This window comes from Aphelocoma coerulescens, chromosome 4, assembly GCF_041296385.1.
Source record: "Aphelocoma coerulescens isolate FSJ_1873_10779 chromosome 4, UR_Acoe_1.0, whole genome shotgun sequence".
Classification (NCBI taxonomy): domain Eukaryota; kingdom Metazoa; phylum Chordata; class Aves; order Passeriformes; family Corvidae; genus Aphelocoma; species Aphelocoma coerulescens.
In genome coordinates this window covers 26,135,605-26,150,910 of record NC_091017.1, presented here as the reverse complement: position 1 = coordinate 26,150,910, position 15,306 = coordinate 26,135,605, and the positions used below count along the sequence as shown (strand labels likewise).

Below are 15,306 nucleotides of genomic sequence, written 5' to 3'. Positions count from 1 at the left end.
CAACCTCTCTTAGGTTGTTCATCCCCTCTCTGCAAGCGATTCTCAGGGATGCTGATGTGTTCATGAGTGTGTTTGGGCTCGACTGGGAACTGTGTCTAATGTGGTAAATCAGAGCCATGTTCCAACCTTTGAGGCCAGGGTACTTAGTAAGATGCCAGAAGACAGGCAAGAAAACTAATTTGACTGCAAGATGCAGGGGAGTGTGCCATTCACTACTTACCACATCAGACTCATCGTCACTGATAACGATGACTTCAGGCTCAGAAGATTCGCCCGTGAGATCTATGACGACTTCTTCATCAGCTGAAAAACAGAACGTTAGAATCAAGATCAGAGATTGCAGAGGAATTAAAAGGGCTGCCAGTGCGGAGCAGGCTGAGGTTGGATTCACTGTGCCCTGGGTTTCTTTTTTTCAGGAGCACGTCCAACATTGCACTCAAGCTTTGCCCCAGCAGTCCACAGGGAGCACTACCAGCCCTGTCCTCTGAAGGGGCAGTGCAAGAGGAAGAGCAGCTGAGCCCCTCACAAGTTCTGTGGGATGTCAACAGCTATGGGAGCTTCACAGCAAGAAATGATTCATCTCACACAGGGGAATGTTTAGCACACAAAAGGAAAAAAGCAACTAACCAACACTAGAGGGGATCCTTTTTTTTTACAGTTTTACCATACTGTAGATTGTTCCCTTGAGGGATGGGGCACAGCTAAAGACAAACTTTTCCTTATCTTCATCCACTTTGGGAGATCCCAAACTCAGCTTGCCACCCTCCCCTGTGGCATCTATGGTGACCACCAGCTCATCAGAGCACACATTCAGGTGTTTGAGCAGCACTGGAGGACCTTTGCTGCAGAGCTCATCTCCCACGAGCAGCCAGTGTATTGAGCTCAGGAACAAACCAAAACAGTTGTCAGAAGGCTTGCCGTTAGGGATGCCATATCAGGTGCTTCCTAAACCCCAAGGTTTCCCTTCCTCCCCAGTAAAGGGCCTAGAAACTGGCAAAAGCACACATTCAAATGAACCCAAACTTTCCAGAAGCAACTGCTGTTCTTACCAGGCTCAAAAGCAAGTGTACCACTTCCTTCAAGGTCTACTATCTCTGCCTGCGAGGTTCCACCAGGACTGGAGGGCAGCAGCCTGCTCCGTTTCCGAGCTTGAGTGGAATCAAGCGGTCCTCCAGGGCGCTTTCGCTGATGCTGAGAGAGAACAAAGCCTTAGCATTTTCTGTGGCAGCAATATTAGCACGGCCCTCGGGTTCTGCAGCACCAATGACAGCACACGAGGATACCGAAAACACTCCCGCAAAGGCTGGAATATGCATCAAATGGTGCTATGGACCATTTTCACCTTAGCACATCGCATCAGGGAAAAGACATCGCCCCTCATCTCCTACATGTTGCCTCACCAACAAATAGCCTGTCCAATGGCTTGAAAATGAGGAGACCAGTTCCCAATTCCATCATGTTGTTACTCACACTGTAAGCATTTCTGAACTATTGCCAGCACCCACAGAGATTCAGAACCTTCAGTATCCAAAAGCGGGAACTCACAGGAAGTTTGGAAAGATTTCTGTTTCTGTGCATTTGCTCCAAACTCTTGAATTCTTTTCTAGAAGTCCCTTGCAAAATGTTTCAAGAATCAGATTTGCATTGAGTAGTAAAGTACTTACTGAGCTCATGGTGTTTTGTGATCTAAAACCACCAGCAAAGCAAGTGGGACTAACACCAAAAAAGGAATGTCAGGGAAGAGATCCCTTATGTTCCTCCTGGTAGCCCACTGCAGATTTTTCACAGTTCCGGAAAACTGTTCTTCCAAACCTATCAGAAAAGAAGAGATCAACTATTTGGAATGCCTGTTCTCTTGAATACCCCCATGCCCCAAGACTCCCACTCTTGAGTCTCCAGTTTCTGTCCATAACTGGAGGGGAAGTCCGTGACCCCAGTACTTGAGCCCACCTGCAGCCCATCCTGCAGCCTAGACCAGCCCCTCAGCATCAGAAGCCTTTTCAAGAATTGTCTGCACTCACCTGTATAGTCAGTCCAGATTTTGGCTCTCAAAAGTCAGCAAATCCTCTTTATTCCCACCTGGGATGGAGAAGACGGATGCTCCACGTCTGCTGCGCAGCAGAGAATCCGTCAACTGGCTCAGCAGACTCTGTGTCAACAGAAGCTTGGGAGCAGGAGTGCCCCTGGCAACCGGTGCCAACATTCCATGCCCCAGTAACGGGTCTCCGTTTCGCACACCCATGGAGCTCCAGAACGCCATGGAGGCACCTCAACGATCACCTGGTTCTGCTGCCACCCCCCCGATCAGGCTGCTCAGGGCCCTGTCCAGCCTGGCCTGGAACATTCCAGGGACAGGACATCCACAGCTTCTCTGGGCAGCCGGTTCCGATGTCTCAGCACCCTCACAGCTCTGCCAAACATCTGATCCCAATCTCCCCAATCTTCTAGTCTGAAACCCTTGCCCTTCTCCCATCGCTCTCTGCCCGCTTTAGGCACTGGGAGGCCGCAGTGAGGCCTCTCCGGACCCTGCTCCTCTCCAGGCTGGACAGCCCCGGCTCTCCCAGCCTGCCTGCAGAGGACAGGTGCTCCAGGCCTCCACACATCCCCACGGCCTCCTCCGGCCCTGCTCCACAGGCACATCCTGCTGCTGCTGGGCAGAGCTGGACACAGCTCTGCACGTGGGGCCTCACGGGGCCTCGTGGGGCAGACCTGCACCTCCCTCCGCCTTCAGCCTCAGGAACCTGAGGATCACTGCAGCCCTTGGGTGGCAAAAGAAAGCCCACCCAAACACACCTGCCCAAAACAAAGAGAAATTTAAACTCTGCCTTAACCCTCCTCCTCCAGGTTTATTAGTCTGTTGCTGTTTTAACCCTTATGAGAGTGTTTTAACTTTAACCCAGGTAAACAGCAATTAAAATAAAATAAAGTTTGTGGGGTTTTTTTCCAAACTGTTGGAAGTGTAGCCATTCAGATTGTTATTTCAAGTCTCTGAAGTCTTGATATTTTCAAATGTTCAACTATTCCTCTGCCAGAATTTTGTAATAGGGCTGAGGGGGTTTGCTCTGCTCCCAGGGACCGACCTGCTCTGTCACGAAAGGTAAAACAGCAAAAAACCAGAATTAATATTCAGTTTTCTTCTTGCCATGCTGCTGCTGGACCTGTGTTCAGAGGGATGGGCTGGTGCTCCTGAGAGCAACAGGGAACCCATCTCAGGCCTGCCAGAGGCAGGGCTGCTCCTCAGCCATTGGTCCCATGGGCCCTCTCTGGTGTGGGAAGAGGGGTGGAAATGCATCCAGTGCTGAATAAGGATGTTTTAAGCTCATGCTTTACATGAGGAAGATCATTTCTTACAAAAATGTTTCCATTATAACTGTTGGTTTTAGGTAATTGGCAACACATTGAGTGTTTAAGAATGGGTGGGGATGACTTCCCACTTTTCTGAGTCCAGTGTCTGGGACCTGAAGCACAGGCTTGTTCCGGTCATCATATTTGCATCCTTCATTTCTCATACTCAGTGCTTTGAGACCAGTAGGAGCTGCTTAATTATTTATGTATTAAATTCATATTTGGAATTGCTTTAGCATATTAGCATTTTCATGCAAAGTATTAAATCACCTTTAGGATTTTTCTTATCTAATCCTCTGCCCTTTGGACCCAACATTTTTGGAAAGCAAAAGTGTTTAAACAGCTGAGGTTGTCTGAGTGGACTCAGTACCATGTGCATTTTGGGACAGGACTGGATGGCTTTTAGAAGAAATGTGTCATCATGGGTAAGGGACAGGGGAGCACTGAGGAAGAGGGGCAGCTTTCAGTAAGTCAAACATTTGAAGGCTCTAGGGCTTGATCTCCCTCATCCCCACTGAACAATGGCAGCAGGGGCTGGGAGACCTTTACTGTCAAGCCCAACACTTTTTAATTAAAGATCCTATTGAAAATACTTATCGCTCAATGGTGAGAGGGAGAGAAATTTCCTGCCCCTTCACTGCACATCCCAGGGAAGCTGCAAAGGCCACATTCCTGTTTCATCTCCTCCCATGTGGGTCAGCTTTGAAGCAAGGTGTAAGACCTTTAAACACCCACTGCCTTTCCATTTCAGGAAGGAAGAAGTTTTCATCTATTACCTTCCAAAAATAAAAGATTATTTATAGCCAACAGCCTAAACTAAGCCCAAATTGAGCTGGCTTGGTATACTAATCACCTGGAGGTACAGCATCAGTGTTTTGCACATGATTAGCTACAGTTTGCCAGGAATTTTTGGCAGGAGAAGACACCTCAGGGAGTGAGAAACCCAGAGTTCACTGGACAGGGGTTGTCAGCTCTGTACTCTCCCAAATCAGGGCTATCCTGAGGATCAGAGCAAGGGCCATGAAGTAATTTAAGAAGGGTGAATGTAGTATAGGATATTGTATATCAAAGTAGTCCACTGCAGGGCAATCACTGATGACAAGAAAACCTACAATGGCATGAGAAAACCTGCTTTCCACCCCAGCTGGATCAATGCTGCCTCTCTCTCTGACTCACTCTCTTTATTAACCAAAATTATTTTGATCTGAAGGTAGACAAATAACTGGATTCCACAAGGCAGCAGAGGTCCAGCGACGAGCCCAGTCCTTCAGTCCCATGACCATGGTTGTGGTTGCCCACAGGGGTCCTGCCCATGGGCAAGCAGGTTTCACTACCAGGCAACCCAAGTGAAAATGGGATGCATCACCCTCCCAGGCTGCCAGGGACATATGGTGGGTTATTAGTGGGAGGCAGCCAGACACCTGGCTTCCCACACAGGTTGGCACAGGAGCAGGTCTGCACTCTCTAGAGCAACCCTGCAGACCAGTCCCTCTAAATCCACCATAGGGATGCAGGGAAATAGCAAGGATTACCAAAAGAAGCCCCAAAAAGATTATATTCTTGAATAATGATAATTTTTACTAGTCTCACTGAGGATTGCATTTTACTTCACATGTCAAAATGTGCCTTTGCTTGACTCTAGCAATGGTTGTGACTTCAGGGTATGTTTCCTCAAAGTGCTGATGGATGGTCTATTAGAGAAATACATATTAAGACTGTTCAGAGTAAGTAAAAACATTTTTTACCCTCCCTGATGGTAGGCAGTAGGGGATGGCTTGTTCTGCAGAACAAATATGTCTCTGTCTCTGATTTCCTTTGCTCATTTTTTTCTAATACTCCTCAAAGGTTTGAAATTCTTCCACAGAGTCTACATGGTCTTGAAAGCTGAGCAAGATTTGTAGCTTGCTCTGAATCTGAGACAACATCTATGAGTGTGCTTGCAGGGAAATGGGCTTTTCAGGCAGTAACGAAATGGGGAATGTTTTTCCATATATAGCCTATGTTGCTTGTTCATACCCCAGGCCTAACACCAGGAAAACTCATTTTCGTAAATTGCTTTCTTGTGAAGGCAGGTATCATAAAGCGTTTTATACAGCGTTAGGCAAAAATCATCTTTAAGAATTGGGTCACTATGGTAACCACTTCTTATCTCAAAATCAAATAGCCGTTATGGCTGTAATTAAACAATATATGATTTCTACTAAGAATTATTCTGAATTATAATTCATTTTCTGTCACAAGCTGGAATTATTTTTATTGCCCCCAAGGGCATCAGCATTTGATCTAATTCAGCAGTGCAAAACTTCACAGAGAGAGACTATAACCTGCTTTGAATCTACTGTCAGAAATCATGGTCAATGCCTTCAATCTCTTAAATACTTCAACCAACTCCACAAAATATCAGTAATAATTTTTGAGGAAGGCAGAAAGTAAACAAGGTCTCCTGAATCTTGTGTTTCATTGCAGCTAGCCACATGTCCTGAGCCCAGTGGTGCACAAAGGGGCCAGGGCTGCTGCCGTACACAGGTGAGTGGACAGGCCACAAATTCAGATTTTCCCTTGGCTTAAGCAGAAACTTTATTTAAAAACAATAAAAAAATATTTTGAAAATAAGAAAACCTCTCCGTTTTTCTTCCTTGGGCATTTTTACCTGTCACTTCTGTTCTTGGGATCAAGGTCATGCACAGAAACCTTGGCAGACTACTGGGACACAGTAAACATCATTCACAGGTGAATCACTGTGACTGCCTTTAAAACCATAACATAAGTAACAGGAGCACGATGCTCCACGTGGAGCCCAATCAAGCTGTTTTTCAAATAAAGGGGAAAAACCCAGCCTTGTGATTAGGTGAGCTGCACCAGCTGGCTCTGATGGGAGTTGTCCACAGGTGGCTTCAGGGAGGAGCAAAGCCCCCACTGCTAATATGAACCATTTCCAAGGGAGTAGTGGTAGGGTGGTTCTGTTCTTTCCTTCTTGGTCTGGAGCTGTACCAGGTCAGGAGGCTTTTAGCAGGACTTTTTGGTACTCGCACCTGGGAGTCCTTTTTTTTTTTTTTTTGGGTGGAGGGCTGCAGATGGTTTGTTCTCTAGCTAACACATTATGGAGCAAATATATGCCTATGTTCTATGTAAATATTAATAGACTTGTTTGCCTGAATGTTTGGTTTTTTTTTTTTTTATCTCTCTCTCTCTCTCTCTTCAAGAGAGAGGCAAAACAAACATTTACTTTCCTAAAAACCTGTAAATTTTTGAGGCACTTGTTTCCCTATAATGCAGTTGTGAATCCCTGTGGGCTCCTGAGTGTTTTCTCCTGGAAGTGAATTTACTCCTTAGTGGCTGCAGTTATTCCAGAAAAAAAACATGGAAAGCCTTTTGGTGCTTAAAATGAGGATTTTTCTCTTCCTGGTCTGGAGGAGCAGTTTCCTGTGCTCCAGATGAGCAGCAATGTTAGTTTAATGAGCCATGGACTAGTATTTTTTATTCTTTTGGAGCTATTCTGGCCACCCATCTACCCCAATGGCTCTCAGTGGAAAAATATTTACAAATCATCAGGCTGCCTAAAGACTTTCAGGAAAGAACCCTGTAGAAAACCCCAGTCAACCAGAAGAACCCAAATATGTCTATGGGGCCTGAGCATTGCACCCAGGACAGTGGCAACCCTGCCTGCAGTGGCACAGCCACTGCTTGTGTTTTGGGTCTTGCACAGGGATGCTCTCAGCACTGACTACAGCCTCCCCACCACAAGAGTAACGCTGTGGGCTTTCCAGGTGAACCTTTTGAGTGGTGAATGGCTTCATTAAGCCTGGACTAATAAATAGTTTAATTTGCTGAAGCACAGCTCAACAAAGTGCAGTTCAAAGGCGAGTTAGCTCCAGCATGCTGTGCGGAGGGCAGTGGAGGACGCAGGCAGTGGGAGGGCTCTGCAGACTCCTGCAGTGGTGCTTCCGTAGGCATGGAGTGACACTGAATGGAGGGGCAGCATCAGAGGAATGCCCTTCGCGAGAGGGGCATTCCTGACCCTGCAGTTTTCCCTGTCACTGCTCAGGGACAGGACTAAGTGTAAGGCGGCTCCTGTGGCAGAGGGATTAAGCCTTCTGGCCTTGAGGCATGTCTGTGGCTTTGCCCTGGGCATCCATCCCTTAGCTCCACTGCAGAGCATCAGTATTTTGACCTTTCCTCTGTTGGCTTTTTCCAGAGCCTCCCTGTTGGTTTCTCTGTTCTTCTTTGACAGCTCAAGCTAATGGTTTTGTCCCCAAACCAGTGTCTGATTTTTTTTGTCTTCTCTCTTCAATTTTTTTGAAATATCCAGCAATTCTCCTTTTTCTCCTGAGCTGCTGCAAAAGAGTCATAGCTGAGCTGTGGTTCAAGCTATGGGAAAATATCCTGTGCCCACTCCCCACCCCAGCCCCCAGTGCAAGTAGGTTTTAGTGTCAAGCAGTGTCTTCAAGTGGGATATCATTGGCAGGGGCTGGATCTTTGCACTGCCATGAATTGTTAGCCTCCTCTGCCACCCTCATTTCTATGCTTGCTGGCATAGCCCTACCCTTAGATTCAAGAAATGAACTTGTCTGTGTTGACCCTTGAGACTACACTTTTAGTTTTCAACAGAGGGTGTCTGCAGTGTGAAATCCTGCTCACTACCAAGGACGTGCTTCATAGTCCCAGCCAGTGGGGACAACAACTCCTCCCTTGTCAAGCTGCTTCATGAACAGTGGAGTTGAGATGTGCTGCAAGCAACACGAAAAAATGGTGTGTTAGTGCTGCACCCTTGAAACTGAAGAAAGGCCTTCTTTCTTTATCCAGCCTTCTTATTTTGAGCTGATCTTCCCTTCCCAACTCTCCCAGCAGCACTTGGGGTCAGAAAGAGTTTTGAGGGAGGGGACTCCTCTGCAGCACTGCAATTTTGGCAGTCCTCGTGCTGAACTCTGAGGAGCCCTTGGCAATAATAATTACTCAAGATTGCAGAGGCTATGTAATCAGAGCCATGCGAAGCTTGGAGGAGCCTACTTCAGTTTGAAGTACATTAGCCTGCTCAGAACTGGAGAGCAGAAACCAGCATGAGGCACCCTCATGCCATGAAGTGAGAAACAAATCCTGTTGTTTGAGCTGGCTACCAGGATGAGGTGGCCCTTCAGCTACCTTCTCACACTGAATTCATTTCCTCATCCTCTGGAGAGGGCAGGACACGATGGCCCTTGCCCATCAGAAAGAAGGAAAGAAGAGAGATTTGCTCACAAGACAGAAACAATACATTGCCAAGGTAGGAACCACCCATCACCTCTCTTTTGGCAAACAGAACATCAAGCAGAGAAAAACTCTCCTGAAATTCCAACATTCACTGCACTCATCCCCTACTCATTGTCCTAAAGATGAGGTAATGTTCTTAAAGGGCTTCCCTGTGCAGGAGCATCTACCCTGCAACCTGCTGGTAGAGCAGTTCAAGAAACTGGGCCTTCACGCTGCTTTTTCTTCTCAAAATGACATCCTGCCATGCTATGGCTTTAGAGACTTCTCTTAGGTATGGCAGTGGGCTGGTTAATGGGATTGGAGGAGGAAAACCAGGCTGAAAGAGGTGACCAGGAGATCCAAGTAATGAAATGTGACATCAGCAGGGTCCCTGCCTCTCAGCAGAGGTCCTTCAGCCAGGTGTACCTGTGAGGGAGAAAGGACCTATGGATGTATCTGTTCCTGGTGCCTCTGATAGCTGTTGTGTGTGAACAGATTACTTGCACTGAAAGATGAGTACCTGAATGGTCAGAACAGCCTTTACAGTTCCCTGAGTTTCAGACTTCAGAGGGGACTTGTTGGGGTACCCTCTCCTGTGTCTCCTTTGTGCCCAAAGTCTGTTTGCAGTTTCAGCCACTGCTGTATCAGTTTTACAGACACATCCCAGATTTCTGGTACCAGAATGCCTGGGCCACAGGCAACCAGGTGCTCTCTCTATAGCTGTGGGCATTAAAGCACCTGTAACTTCCTTATCCATTTACAAAAGAAGAGTTTGCTCCAGGCATCCTGGGTGGATTACTGTTGGTCTCATGGCATTTCTTTAGTTAATAAAATGCCCTCATCTGGGAAAAGCCCATGCTCTGTGACCCTGCAATGTAAACTATACATTCAGGCTGGTTTATTTAGAGAGCAGACACAAGCACAGGCCTCCTCTTGCAGCACCTTTATTCAAAGGTAGATAGTCAAAAGACATTTGCCACTTGCCTTTACTGAGGGAAGAGTCATTGTAACCACATGATGCTTCTGCTGAGGCTTAGAAAATTTGTAGTCTCTTGCTGTCTTCCCCTCTGCCCAAATCTGGTTTTCCCTGCTCTCACCAACATAAGTACCCTGTGCCTCTATGCTGAACAAATGCAAGAGGAAAGGGAACTCTAAAGGGTTTCCTCAGGCCAGTGTTTTCCTGCATCAAGCAAAAAAAAACCCCAACCTGTTGTCTTTTGCCACAGGGATGCAAACGGTGGTCAGAGCAAACCGGAAAATTGGGTGTGTTACTTTTGCAAGGCCTGAGGCAGCCGTGGCTGGTGTCCACGGCTTCTGGAGCAGAGGAGTGTACGCAGCTGGGAATTAGGAAATACAATAATAGTTCCTGCACTATGATGTAGGGTGTGTATCTCATTCACAGGTGCTGCTGCCCCCCCCGCCCCCGATTCATGCTGTGCATCTGCTACACTGAAAACTGCCCTTGCTGTTATGTAAGAGGTAACAGGATGCCAGTAGATGTATCAGTGAACTCTGAGGTTTATGTGACTGCTGGTTTTAAGATGCTTAAAGCCTATCAGGGCTGTGTTATTTTGTCTGGTTGAATCAGGGCAGTGCCTGAAGTCCCCAGGTTACTGCTCAGACCTGCTACCTGCCAGGACTGGCTCAGTTTAGTGTTGATGTTATGGAGATGGGAGTTGCCTTGGTTGTTTTGTCTCAGCAAGTTAGATCAAGAAAGCTTTAAGAGGAGTTTCCAGCAAGCTTTAGGACAAATGGACGATAGATTTAGCTCTGCTCATCTGCTGCAGTGTGGTCTTGCTATTTGGCCAAGACACCTGGGTGCTACAGCAGTGGTGGTGAGGCAGAGAGAGACATACACAAAATTCCCATCCTCAGGAGCCAAGGTGAATACAGAAGAAATACCTGAAAAGAAATTTTGCACTATCTGAGCTGCCCATTTATAAGGTAGTGATCAGCTGGGATTGCTGGGTAAATGAGTGCTTGCCAACTTCCAGGCAGGTAATTTCTATATGTGAATGAGGATGGCAAAGGCAGGTGCCATCGTTGTATACAGGCAAGAAACCAAGGGATCTTCAGGGTCTTTGAGTGGCAACTTGTCACCGCTCCAGCAAAGTTTGCATGGAAACACATCACAGTGGCTTCGTATTTACTTATCCAACAGGATTCTGGTTTTTGGTTTGAATTTTATTAGCTATTAAATGGGACTTATGGAGCACCAGACTGCATCCTTGACAGGTTGTGAACATGCGTTTTATTCACAAAACTCATTCCCCTCGTACAGCCAGGTGTAAAGGTGGTCAGGAAAGGACCAGCTGGGCTGGCAATGCTGTGCCAGTCCTCAGTGGCACTGGAACCTTTCTTCCGTCTCTCTGCTGAGCACTCATCCTTTGGATGATGAGAATTCATTTTAGCCAGCTTTTTCTAAACATTGGAGCATCTACAAAAGGCTTTTCATGCTACAGTTTTTCATCCATTATATACATAGGGGGAAAATTATCCCAAATCTTATCTTTCAATGGGTACAGGAAACTACTTACTGGTCTGGTTCCCACCTCATATAAGAAGGAGGATGTGTGCAACTGGGTTTTCTCCTCATCACTGAAAAGGTGAGTTCTGTTACAGTTGTTACTGCTGTTTTGTCAGTAAGCTTTGGGCAAACAGCCTGGGAACTGCTGAACATGCCAGAGACTCAAGGCCCTGACTCATTTGTTCATCCCACTTTGCAAAATAATTTAATAGAAAATAATTTAAGTGTGGACTTAGCTGTGTTGCTGAATTGAGACTTTGGGGTAAAGTCCCTGCTGGATTCAGTTCATCTTAAGCAGATATTTATCAGAGCTTGGGCAAAGCCACTGACATTTTGCTAAAAGTGCTTCATAAAAATGCTGCTGCTGCTAACTTGGACACAATCACATAGGCATTTTGGGAAACAAATGAGTACCAATCAGTGTTGTGCTGGATGAGTCATATGGGAAAGGGGGAAAATTGGCTGATTTTGCTGTTTTTAAGGCAGTCAGCCATACTGATGTGAGTGGCAAATAGGAGAGCCAGGCAAAAGTCATCTATGATGGAGTCTATGATAGCCTGCTATTCATTTTGGAGGAAAACTGGCAGTAAAAAGGATCTGGTCATCAATGAGCTCCAGCAGAGTTTATTCTAATTTTGTCAAGCTGACTCCTTAATTAAATGGCTGTTTTATGGGGAACTGGAGAAGTATTGGATGTGTGGTAGCAACAGGTAGAGGCTGTCATCGCAATTCATTTATTTTTTCTGAACTCTGAGAAAACACTTTCCACCTCTGAGAGGCTCTTCTCCCAAAATCTACCAATCCTTCCCTGAGCAGACAAGATTAAAAGTGTGCATCTGGGGGTCCCCTTGTTTCTATCATAGCCACCTGCTGCTGTACCCCAGCTACAGAGGATAATTTTGCTTTTAGTTTCCAAACAGTGCCCAGACATTTTTCTTTTCCTAAGGGATAATTCAATTCCTTTTGTGAACTCATTTTGGGTCATACTGTGACTATACTTCAATCCTCTTATTAACCCCATATTGAAGGCAAGCATAGTACGATTGGAGAAAAAGAAGTACAGTTTGTTTATCTTTACTGAAGGTCTTGTTTCCTTCTCCCCATGCCCAGGGCTTTCTCTGGGTTTCAACTCAGCAGCCCCTCCATCTTAATGCTCTTCTAGAAGAGCCACAGGACATGCACCAGGGCACTTGGTGGAGCAGAGAAGAATGAACTGGGGGGTCCACAACTGCAGAGGTGCCACCTTCACAGTCGCAGCCAATTAGTATTAGTAACCTGTCACAGGTAGGTGTTTTCCAGACTCCTTGTGTGGCATGCAGTGGGTTTTTATCTGATCCCCCTGCCTAATCATGAGCAAACTGGAAAGCAGATGGCAATTATCCACAACACTAAGGGAGGCTTGGGGGGAAGGTGTTGTGCCTTTCCTTCCCGGTGCCTCAAGTGTGAAAGAAAGGTAGTGAGTCCTTGTTTACTGGGGTGAGGCAAAGCTCACAGCTAGCAGGGGTGCCCTGATCTCCAACTTGTGACTGAGAGAAAACAGCTGCTTGGAAATGGGTTTGAAAACATGGTGGTGCCTGGTTCAAAATGTCTAGCTTGATGACGTTGTGTTTTCAGGAAGTCCCAGTTAAGATGTATAACACTGGAAGATGCTTATTCTGCCTGCACTTAAGTCTTTCCCCAAACAGGTCTTGTTGATTGCTGAAGAGTATGTGTTGACATACCTGGTAGTGATAAATTTCACAGAGCTGGAGAATCACAGATGCTTTACTGCCTTTGGGAATACCCTAAGGATAATTGCATTTAGAGTTAGTATTCTTTATATATTTTACTGTCCAGTGAAAAACTCTGCTCCCTGAGGTGTGGATCCACACCTTTCTTCTGGTGAGGCAGAACTACAGTCTAATTCATTATAAAGATAATTTGGCAGCAGGAAACTCAGAGGACCCTTGATAATATCAGGGAAACTGACACAACCTTAAAATATTTAGATTTTATTTTGTGATGGAGGTTTCCATGCAGCCTGGATTTTTACATTGCACTGCTTTCCCCCCCTGTACATCCAGGGCAGGGGATGAGGCCAGACACACCTTGGTGTTTGCTTGTAGGGCTGGGCTTGTGCTGTGGACTTGTGATGCAGAGCTGCACTGGGGCTGACAGTGCACTGCCAGCTCTTGAGAGCTGCAGCATCCCCTGAACCACTCAGCCTCGTGCCAAGATGTGTTCCCAGGGAGGCCTGAGGGCTCACACCCACCTTTAATTAACACTGCCCCATCCAGGCTTTGGATAACCTTGAGTAGTTTCAGGCCTTTGCAACTTTTACCATAAAAAAGAAAAAAAAAGGAATTTGCCAATGGAGAGGGGATGTTGCCAGGTGCTGTCCCAGCAGTACCCACTATGTGGCAGAGATGGTTTTACAAAAGGTCCTAAATCCTTCTGGGACCAGTTGCCAGGGAGCATCCCATGCAGAACATGAACCAAGTAAAAATGCAAAGCTCATCTTGCATCTGTCTTACCTTAAGAAATTCTTAGGGCACTAAGGACATAGTATTACAGTACTTGTACCTTTTTAATCCATAAGTGAAAGCGATGTGGGTTATCATATGTGGTAATGTTTGAGAGCTGAATGACAGAGCTGTCAGCTGTGGGACACTGAAATGACAGCCCTTTAAAGTGCTGTCAGGTCTTGTCAGACACTTTTACCATAACACTTATTTTAGCCTCTGGAAGACAAATCTATTGTGTCTTCCATTTCTGGGGGTCTCCTTAAAGCACTGCTATTCAGCAGTGGGATGTTTAACAAAATGGCTTTCTTGAAGCTGTCTGCACTGTAGGTAAGATCTCCTCCCTTACCAGATACAGGAACCCCACCAATGCCATAGTCAGGGGCTTTGAGCAGGGTTCCCAAGACACAGAGACATTTTCCAGGCCTTGTGGCTTCCACAAAATGCAGAGATCTGTGTGCGATGCTCTGTGATTGCCTGGTGTTTGCATGTGACCTGCTTGGGCCTGCATGGGATCCCCCTGTCTGGCAAAGCCCACCACTTCCCAGGCCCCGACCTCTCTGGTGCAGAACAGCTTCATACAGCAGTGAAATCTGCTGGGGCTTGGCAGTGTGTTGGCCTGTGCACTCATTGGAGTGATAAGGAAAGAGGGGACACTCTCCATAATACCACCAGTGCTAAGGTGGGCTGGGCAGAACCTCGCTGCTCCCATCCAAACACGAGTGCCAGTGTTTGGCCTCGCCTTCTGCCCTCCTGTGAAAAACGAGGTTCACTCTCCTGTGAGAATTTAAAGGGTTTAATATAAAGGCAATAAGAGACACATAAAGTAAAGCAAAGGGGTAATGGCTGGGTGCCTTGGCGCTCTGCCAAGAGCACACCTGATGCTAGAGGTGAGTCCTTTTTATACCATTTTTACTGTCTGTTCTTCATCCATATTAAAACTTTTCCCGGAGTATTACCGCAGGCCTGGTTCCTACGGTATAGCACCGTGTCCCGCAGCCATAGGGAGGAGGAGGAGGAGAAGATCCAGCAGGCAGGAGTTGTGCAGCAAGATTGATTTATTTAATTATTTTACAAACTCTTTTATAGACTTTTTTCTTCATAGCCTAATTGGACAAAGGGCCAGCCACCCCTTGGGGGTGATTGGCTAAAATCCTAAAACATCCATTGTCAAAATATTTTTCTACTATACCATAAACAAGACTTTTCAAGGTTGCAGGTGTCTGGGTTGTTTACATTCCCTGCTACCTCTTCTGTGAGAGAGAAAAGTCTCTCACGGACTTAGAAAATAACAAGAAAATCCTCGCTAGCAGCATTTTTGTATCTACAGTTCCCCCTTTTTGTTTTATAAGATAACAACTCTACTATTAATGCCAAATAGAAATCTACATCAGTTATTAATTCTAAATATGTCCTTAAGGCTTTAACTATCTGACTCCATAACAAGAAATTTAAAGTTCAGTCTCTGCTTGTGGAAGGACCATCTGCCTGATGGTTGACATCCTGGTCATCATCAGAAGAGTCATTAGGCTGATGCTCTACATTCTGGTCGCCATTTGGATGATTGGCGTTCTGGTCATCATTCAGAGGTTGCCTGTTCTGCCTCTGGTGCCGTAGGTCAGGGCGAACGCATTTTGCAGGTAGCCACCGTATCCCAGTATCTGTGGAAACGCAAGCATACCCACGACCCCAGACGATAAGCTCATG

At 46.2% G+C, this 15,306-nt stretch overlaps 1 long non-coding RNA gene across 2 annotated transcripts; it reads left to right on the top strand.

Annotated features, from left to right (window-relative positions):
- The first annotated feature begins 6,210 nt into the window (after positions 1 to 6,210).
- LOC138109559 (uncharacterized) lies at positions 6,211 to 12,381 on the top strand. Of its 2 annotated transcripts, XR_011150577.1 has the most exons (3): positions 6,211 to 6,339; positions 11,097 to 11,177; positions 12,209 to 12,381. It is a non-coding gene; the product is annotated as an uncharacterized lncRNA (long non-coding RNA). The 2 variants fall into 2 exon arrangements; XR_011150578.1 differs by lacking the exons at positions 11,097 to 11,177; positions 12,209 to 12,381 and adding an exon at positions 7,655 to 8,755.
- The last annotated feature ends 2,925 nt before the right edge of the window (positions 12,382 to 15,306 follow it).